Source organism: Monodon monoceros, unplaced genomic scaffold (genome assembly GCF_005190385.1).
Source record: "Monodon monoceros isolate NGI ecotype Baffin Bay Population unplaced genomic scaffold, NGI_Narwhal_1 Super_Scaffold_3, whole genome shotgun sequence".
Classification (NCBI taxonomy): Eukaryota; Metazoa; Chordata; class Mammalia; order Artiodactyla; family Monodontidae; genus Monodon; species Monodon monoceros.
In genome coordinates this window covers 19998273-20006860 of record NW_021703780.1, presented here as the reverse complement: position 1 = coordinate 20006860, position 8588 = coordinate 19998273, and the positions used below count along the sequence as shown (strand labels likewise).

The 8588-nt window shown below is 40.0% G+C and overlaps 1 non-coding gene across 1 annotated transcript; it reads left to right on the top strand.

Moving 5' to 3' along the window:
- Positions 1-8191: 8191 nt before the first annotated feature.
- Positions 8192-8321, top strand: LOC114908184. The gene has a single exon (XR_003796880.1). It is a non-coding gene; the product is annotated as a small nucleolar RNA SNORA70 (small nucleolar RNA).
- Positions 8322-8588: the final 267 nt, after the last annotated feature.

The window sequence follows — 8588 nt, the reverse complement described above, 5'->3', positions numbered from 1 at the left end:
TCTTCTCTGTCTCTCCTTCTAGTAATTTTATTATTTAGATGTTTAATCCTTTACTTTTCTTATTTTTCCTCTCCTATATTTTTCAGTCTTTGTCTTTTTGCTTTACTTTCTGGGAATTTTCCTCAAAGCAATTGCTTCTACTGGGATTTTCTTTTATTGGGATTTTCTATTTTTATGTCATTAATTTTAATTTCAAAAATCATATTATATGTTCTTTGAATACCCCTTTTATGGATCGTTTTACTCTTTCATGGATACAATATCTTCTTTACCTCTCTGAGGGATTAATAAGAGGGTTTTTAAAAAAATGTATTTTTCCTGTGTAAGGTTAGGTACTTAACACAAGACGTACCTCACATTTTAAAAAAAATTTTATCTATTTTTCTTTTTTGGCCACACTGTGCAGCATGTGGGATCTTAGTTCCCTGACCAGGGATCAAACCCATGCCCCCTGCACTGGAAGCACAGAGCCCTAACCACTGGACCACCAGGGAATTCCCAGACCTACCTCACTTTTGATAGCAGCTTCAAATTTGAGTATTCACAAGGCCAGCCTCAGGTTTGATACTCTGCTAGAAGGACTCACAGAACTCACTGAAAGCTATTATACTCACAGTTACAGTTTATTACAGCGAAAGGATACAGAATGTAGTCAGCCAAGGGAAGAGATACATGGGACAGAGTCCCAGCCAGTTGAGAGCATGAGGTGCTGTCACAGTCAAGGGTACAAGTAGGCATAGATAGGAGAGCTCATGGACACTTTGCTCCCACTATATTCTCAAGTTCCCTTAACAGGGACCTGGGGACCTATCTTTTGTACTTTTCTGTTGGTTCTGGGAAAGGGAGCCCTGTGATGTAACTGTTTTAGTTCAATTAAATACTCAGTCTTGTTCTGTATTTACTGACAGGGAGGCCACAGTTGCTGTGGCAATGGTCAGATGTGGCCAGAGCCCTTGAGTGTAAGATAGGGGTATAGAAAGGAGGAGGGGTTTGAAGATGCTGAGGAGGCCAAAAGCAGAGGCACTTTTTTTAAAGCAACAATGTTTTGCCATCACCTCTATCTATTTCCAGAACCTTTTCATCATACCCCAAAGACACTCTGTACCCATGCAGCAATAACCCTCCCATATTGTCCTTCCCCCAATCCCTGTTAACTTCTTTCTGTCTCTATGAATTTGTCTGTTCTAGGTACCTTATATAAGCGGAGTCATACAATATTTGTCCTTTCATGTCTGGCTTCTTTCACTTAGCATAACGTTTTTAAGGTTTATCTGTGTTGTACCATGTATCAGAACTTTATTCTTTTTTTATGGATGAATACTATTCCATTGTATAGATATACCACATTTTGTTTATCCATTCATCTGTTGATGAACGCCTGGGTTGTTTCCACCTCTTGACTGTTGTTAATAATGCTGCTATAAAAATTGGGGTACAAATATCTATCTGAGTTCCTGCTTTCAAATTTTTTGAGTATAAACCTGGGAACAAAATGGCTGGGTCATCTGGAAATTCTATGTTTTGAGAAACAGAGAAGAGCTTTTGAGAATGAAGTTTATCTTTTTCTCATTGGGACACTAAAGCAATGAGATTTTGTGAAGTTGTCTTGGCAGGCATTCCTCAGCTTTCAAAAAGTTTCTTTTTGAACACATGGCTATTGTTAAGTTTTGGTGAAATGGCATTATTTATATAGAATATAATTGGAATTGACAAGAAGGTCTCAGCTGAGCAAGGTCTGTCATAATGACCTTTATTTAAGATGGTGAGAAAAGGTACCAGGACACAGGCTGAGAGGGGCCGCCATTGTATTTCCTGGTCCCACCTGGTATTTGCCTTTCATGCCTGGTCATTTACTGCCATGTTGTTCAGGAGCAGAAGAATGTGCTTGCCATCTGGAAATCTTGTGGTATAAGTATATCTTTTTTTATTCCTGCACTCTTTGAGCATTATCCTAATTTTCTGACTCAGTTTTTTCCACACTATTTCTGAGCCATGATTCTGTTGATTTGGTGGTGGGAACAACTATAATTACTATTCTCTTTGGGACAGAAGTGTGATGGCTGCATGATGGCCATGGAATGGAGACCTTCTTTATCAAGATGTTGTCAACTATGGCTGACATAATTTAGCGATCAACTTAAGTTAGTTGGTATTGCCTTAGAACTAGAGTTGCCAGATAAAATACAGGATTTAAAAAATATTTATATTTAGATAAACAGTGAATACTTCTTTTAGTATGAGTATGTCCCAAGTATTGCAAGGGACACACTTATACTAAAAACTTATTCATTGTTTGTCTGAAATTCATATTTAACTATGCATTCTGTGCTTTTATTTGTTAAAAATCTGGCAGCCTTCCTCAGAACACCAAATGCTTGTGAGACCCTTTCTTTTCTTCAGAGCATTGTTCAGTGAATGCACTGCCTGTCTGTGTGGTTTTGTTCCATGCATGATGCAGCTGGCTCCTGTCTCTCACACCAGTGCCCTGCAGGATACAGACGGCAAGTGTATCTAGTGATGAGCCATGGTGGATAACACTGGCAAGTCGAGGATGCAATTGCCTGTATATTCTCCGTGAGGCTGGAATGCATATTAGACAGGGAGGTGATTTTCAAATTTGGGAAAAGCATGCCTGAATGGAATGTCTCAGCTGAAGTCCTGAATGAATGGAGACTATGCTTGTCTTGCCCTTGGATGGGTGGGGAATTGGGAGATGGGGATGGCGTGCTAAGACAGGGAAGCAGAAGTCAGACCAACCACCTTTTTCACATTTGTGTCCAAAAGGACTGTAAGCCCAGGCATTAGCTGATAATGAGCCATTGCCTTTAGTTCTACTGCTAAGCTCCAAGTCAGAAAGGACTGCCACCCAAAGTTGAGTCCTTTTACCTTTAAGCCTCTTGCTCTCTAGTGAAAATTTCTCCTGCTGTTCTTTCTGCTCCAAGCTTTTGTATACCTGAATCTTCTCCTGTTTTTATATTTTAAGCTCGACGACTATAACCACTATAGCTGCTAGGTGAAGTTAGGCAAATTTTCTGTCTGTGTCCAGATTGGCTTTGAAATGAGGTTTGATAAATTAAATTATGGTCATCCATAGAGGAGTGGATGAGAAATAATGATTTGGATTCATGTCATAATGTCACAGCAGCACAGAGCTCTCTGGATCATTTTTCTTTCCTTCTTTCTTTCTTTCTCTCTCTCTCTTTTTTCCAGATGAAAGAATTCTTTATCTCTTTTCCCACCCAAGCCACCACAAGCCAATGTCCAGTATATCACAGGAAAGAGTTACTTTTTTAAACCAGGGGGGTGCTGTAAAAGGCATTTGAGGGCCTCATCTAGATAGTTTTTCAGCTTATTTTCCTTTTGACAGCTTTAAACAGCCTTTTAAAATTGCCAGGAGAGTAGATTCATATTTTTATCATTCCACCTGCATAGCATTTTAGACACATTTATATTCCTGAAAGCATAATAATACATAACATTTAGCATTTAATTTATGACTCCTGCCACATCTGGTAAAAAACTCCTTCTGAAGCAATAAATCAACTTCTTCATGTCAAATTGCCATTCATTCTTTGACCTCTTCCATAATTTATGGTTTGTGAGTGCAAAATGGGAGAAGCAGCTTAAATCAAGTGGATTTTAATTAACAATCTTAGAAAATTCAGAAGAATATTTGCAGTTTATTCATGAGGGGAGAGGACTTGGTTGCTAGAAAGAAGAAAAAAAAAGCAGCTCATTTCCATGGGTACAAATTGAAATCTATTCTGGGTGCTTCGAAACCACTACGTGAAGATTTTTCTCTGCTTTGAGTTAGAAAGACAAAGTGATTCTGATAGAAAAAGCTGTCCAAGCTCCCAGGGCAGAATCCATTTTCTAGGAGAGATTTTGAGGGGAAAGAGTAGGGGGAGACATATAACCATCTTCTGCTTATGCAGCCTTTAACAGAGTTGCCTGGCTGCTGACACAGTGCCTTTCATGTCAAACAATTTTATTTCTAAGCTTTTCACACTGTGTCCTAAGTAGCTTCTATTAGCATTGTCCTGTCTGTTTCCTTGGCAACAGAGCTGGTCAATTTAGACACCATTAAAGAGCTGCGGAAAAAGCAACAGCCAGCAGTGTGATGGGCAAAATTACAGAGAACAAGCTGAATACAATCCTTGCTGGAGGAGATGCATTTTCTTCCAGGGCCCATTTTATTGTAATTAAAATTGAAAAGCTCTTTTTAAACGGGGCCCTAGAGTAAGCACAAACCAGAGACATCTACTGTACAACCATTGCAGCTGCATTCCTTAATGTTATCTCTTTAACCTTAATGGATTGCTTGCACTTTTTTAAATAAACAAGGAGGGAAAACCTAGGGGCAATATGGTAGCTTCTTGTTATCCATCTTTAGAATCAATATAGGATAGAGAGAGACAACTCTTTTCATATCTGAAGTCATGTTTAAACGGAGCATGAGATCCTCCAGCTGTACATACAATGATTCCAGTTTATCTTGCATGAGAAAATAAACTTTTATTTCAGATATCACAGGTAGTCTCATTTGCTGTTTATCTCACTTCATTAGTTGTGGTGACTTTATGTAGCCATTTTCCTCCAATAACTACATGGGCCATTTTGAACATGGAATCAACTAGAACTTTGAAATTTTCGGGACTGAGTTTTATGTTGGTAGTTGGCTTTGCACTTACCGTTTCACTCACAGCTTTTTGTATGTAGAATAGGATGGAACATAATTTGAGGTAGGGGAGATCTTTTCTCCCAGTACAGAATGTGTTAAAAATTCCTTGTCCTCTGGGATGAAAGTAAGTTAATTTATATACTGTGTATATTTGAAAATGAGACAAGAAGATTACTTCTATAGGGACTTGAAGGTAGCTTCAATATCATTTTCACTTTAAGAAGTTGGACAGAGAGTTTGTATTTAGGAATTGGGAATTTTTGATACTATTGTCTATACTATGGTGGATGCACTGGGATACTTCAGTGTTTGCATCTTTTATGCTTTTAAGTTAGTCTCATCTAAATGGAACCTTGTAAGGCAGTGGATGCCTGTTCATAGAAAATATCAAAGCAGAGACAATGCTTACTGTTGGAGACATCTTAAGTGGGAATGATGCCCCAGTAGAATGCTCAATTTGATGACTTCTAAAATCCATTCTTACACTGATATTTCATGATCTTGTCCCTGAAGATAGACAAAATGTATGTTCCACAAAGTAGCCCAGTAATTAGTGGGAGAAAATGACCCCTGCACTTCATTTTCTACAGTTATCTGGGAATATGCTTCATCTCTTTCTATAGGGCTCCTCTGTTTTGGCGGGGGGGCAGGGTAATACAGAAATGTTCATTTCCAAGCCTTTTGGATTCCTCTCTTACCTGGTCAACAAATAATAATACAGGACCCTGTGTTCGTGAAAGTTCTTGATCAAATGTTACTAGGGTCATAAAGTTTCTGAGATTTCTCTGTGTTTTTTTTTTCATTCAGTTAGAATCAGCCTGAATCACCGTTTCCTGTTGAAAGGGTTACTGGAGCCTTAAAATCATTCCAATCAGGATCTCCATGGCTAGATAACAAAGATGCCAATTAATGTTGGTTGTAAAGGGGAACAGCAGGGCCCACCAGTCATTTTCCCATATGGCACACAAGAACAATTAGGTACATAGGCTGACATTTCATCTTTGGAATTTACATAATGTATACTACGGTGATTGATAGGAAAGAGGTCCATAGACGTGACAGACTGACAGAGGATAAGGGCAGAAGCCGTCCATCTTTTTCATTATGATGACTATTTTAACGAACAGACCAACTCATTTCTGCAGTCTGTTAAATCATTTGACAGTATAAACATCTGGAGAATAGCCCTGGGAATTGGGTTTGTCAGGTGAGGGCTCTTTGGCTGGCAGGGAGGGGTTGTGGGATTCTTCTGGGGCTGCTGATTCGGGGGAGAACCACTAGCTGCCCATCACAGGAGACCCTGCCTTTCTTGACACCAGGGGCTCAGGGTGTGGAAAAAAATTTGTGTCACCAACACAGTCTCCAGCGGAAAGTACTTTTCTGTTCTTTTACATTCTTTCAGAATTCTCTCCAATGTCAAGTCTCTCTTAGTTTCCTGAGCTCTGAACCTGATTCATTGAATAACTTTGAGCAAATGACGACCTCTCCTAACCTCCTGTTTTCTCATCTGTGAAATGAGGATTCCCTCTGACACCCAGTTCCCTCTCCCGGTAGAATAACTCTTTCTGAAAAGCATTTTGATCTCCATAGGGAAAGGTGTCATACAGCAACACAGAATTATATTTGATTCTGTACCACCCACAAGTTCAATGTGTGTGGTCCCAGCCTGGCTGATAAGCAAGCTAAGTGTTTCTTGGTGTGTGTAGGTAATAACACCTGAGAGAGGAAGCCACTTAAATTTCAGAGTTTGAAGCATTAGATACCATTTTTTTCATGCCCTTGTCCCACTAGAACAAGGTGTCTAGCTTTGGCACTGTTGACATTTGGGGATGAATAATTCTTTGCTGTGAGGAGCTGTCCTGTGCATTGTAGACTACTTACGAGATACCAGTATCACCTTCCCCTCCTTCCCTGAGTTGTAACAAGCAAAAATGTCTCCAGACATTGCCATATATCCTCTAGGGTGCAAAATTGCCCAGTTGAGAAACTCTCCTCTCAAATGTGCTTGGGTAGTCATCCCAGCAACTTGAGATGGGGGTTGTGCTTGAATCTGGCCTAGTGCTTATATAAACTAGCTGGTAGCTTCCGAGGTGTGAAGCAAATTCAAGAAAGCAAAATATTTTAATATTAATTTAATTTTTAATTTTAAAATTTAATATTTTAATATTTGAGTACAGCTAGTTACATGATAGTCTGCTGGCATTTTCCCCCACTGGATTGCTGCTGCCTCTCATAGTGATAGAACAAACAAGGGATGCTGGCCTCTGCACCCTGAGCTTTTCTTAGTTGAAGACTAAGGGAGCCGTTGGGTCTACTTAAAGTCTATGGATTGAAAAGCAGACACCCAGCCTTGCTGTATGAGATACAGTCTCCTCTACTAATGATGTTATTTATATGTTTTCTTGGAAAAGCTTCCTGCTTCACAGTTGCAGCCCATTAGCTGGTTTTGTATCCAACAAGCATACCCATTGGTTCTTCGTATATGCAGGATGTGATAGAAAAAGTTTGTACTGTGCTGGGCTGGCATAGTCTATAAACATGATGTAATCACTGTTCCATAAAACAATCAGGAAGGACCCTGACTGAAATAACTAAGAGATGAAATACTACATCTACCACAGGAGGCCAGAGAACAGAAAGGTATTTGGAGATTTGGTTAATTATTCTGTCTGCCACTTGCAAATGCTGGGTATATTTTTTGAAAAGCAAAATTAAACGTTATTGGAAGAGGATCTTTTTTCCTGAAAGAAACCAAGTGTTTAAGAATTTAAAATCCTTTTTGTTTTCTCAAAGAAAATGCCACTGTCACAAACCTGTGTCCATTGACTGCAATTTTCTGTAGTGTAATTTATCAGACACCTTACCTAACTGGAATTTAACTGACAGCTTCACCTTTCCAGGAAACGAATATGAAATCAGGAGGTTAAAAAAATTCTCTTGGCAATCAGAAGAGATCTCCAAAAACCCATGCGTTAAGGTTTCTGTGTTAATTGATCAATGATCAATTAAATCATTAATTTCTTCACATCCATTTCAGCACATCCATTCAGTGACGACCCGTTCCCAGGCAAGAGGAAGCTCAGTTCTGGGAAGGAGGCTCCATGCTGTCTAGGCTGAGAGTCTCAACACCAGGAGTGCTGTCTAGAGGGGGAATGTGGGCTCCAGGTGGGCATATTCTCTTGGCTCTTTGGACTCTGTGGCCTAAATGGGGAGGGGCACTGCTGAAAGAGGGACAGAGTAAAGCCCTTTAAAGGCCAAAGACCAGAGAGGAGGGACTCTTTTACCTACTTGTCTTAACAATCAACCCAGTGACAGAATGTGGTTGAAATGAGACAGATGTAGTTGGCATGAGTTAAACATACACAAACCACTGAGAAGAGTACCTGGCACATGTAGACACTCTATAGGTGTTAGCTATCTATACTGTTATGAGTGCTGGGAAAACCAACCCAAGTTTTGGCTCTTGGTATGTTTTGGGTACACTTCAAAAAACAGAGATCACTTGAAAAAATAAAAAATAAAAAAAAAAATTCTACCCTGTTGGGGGTCTGGTGTGCAATGGCTACAAACAGCAACCTCCTCAGTAGTGTATGCAGCCTGTTGCCTTTATGGGTTGCCCTTAGGAACCTTGGAGACAGCCCTTTCCAGTGGACATTCATGTATGGCCTCACGCTGTCCCCAGTGTAGGCTCCAGACAGGTATGCACGGTGCGTTTGGAAAGCCCTAGGGCACAGTGGCCAGGGTCCACATTGGCCAAGGTGTAGTGTCCATCCGCACCAAGCTACAGAACAAGGAGCATGGTGATTGAGGCCCTACACAAGGGCTAAGTTCAAGTTCCCTGGCCACAGGAAGATCCACATCTCTAAGAAATGGGGATTTACTGAATGTAATGTGGATGAATTTGAAA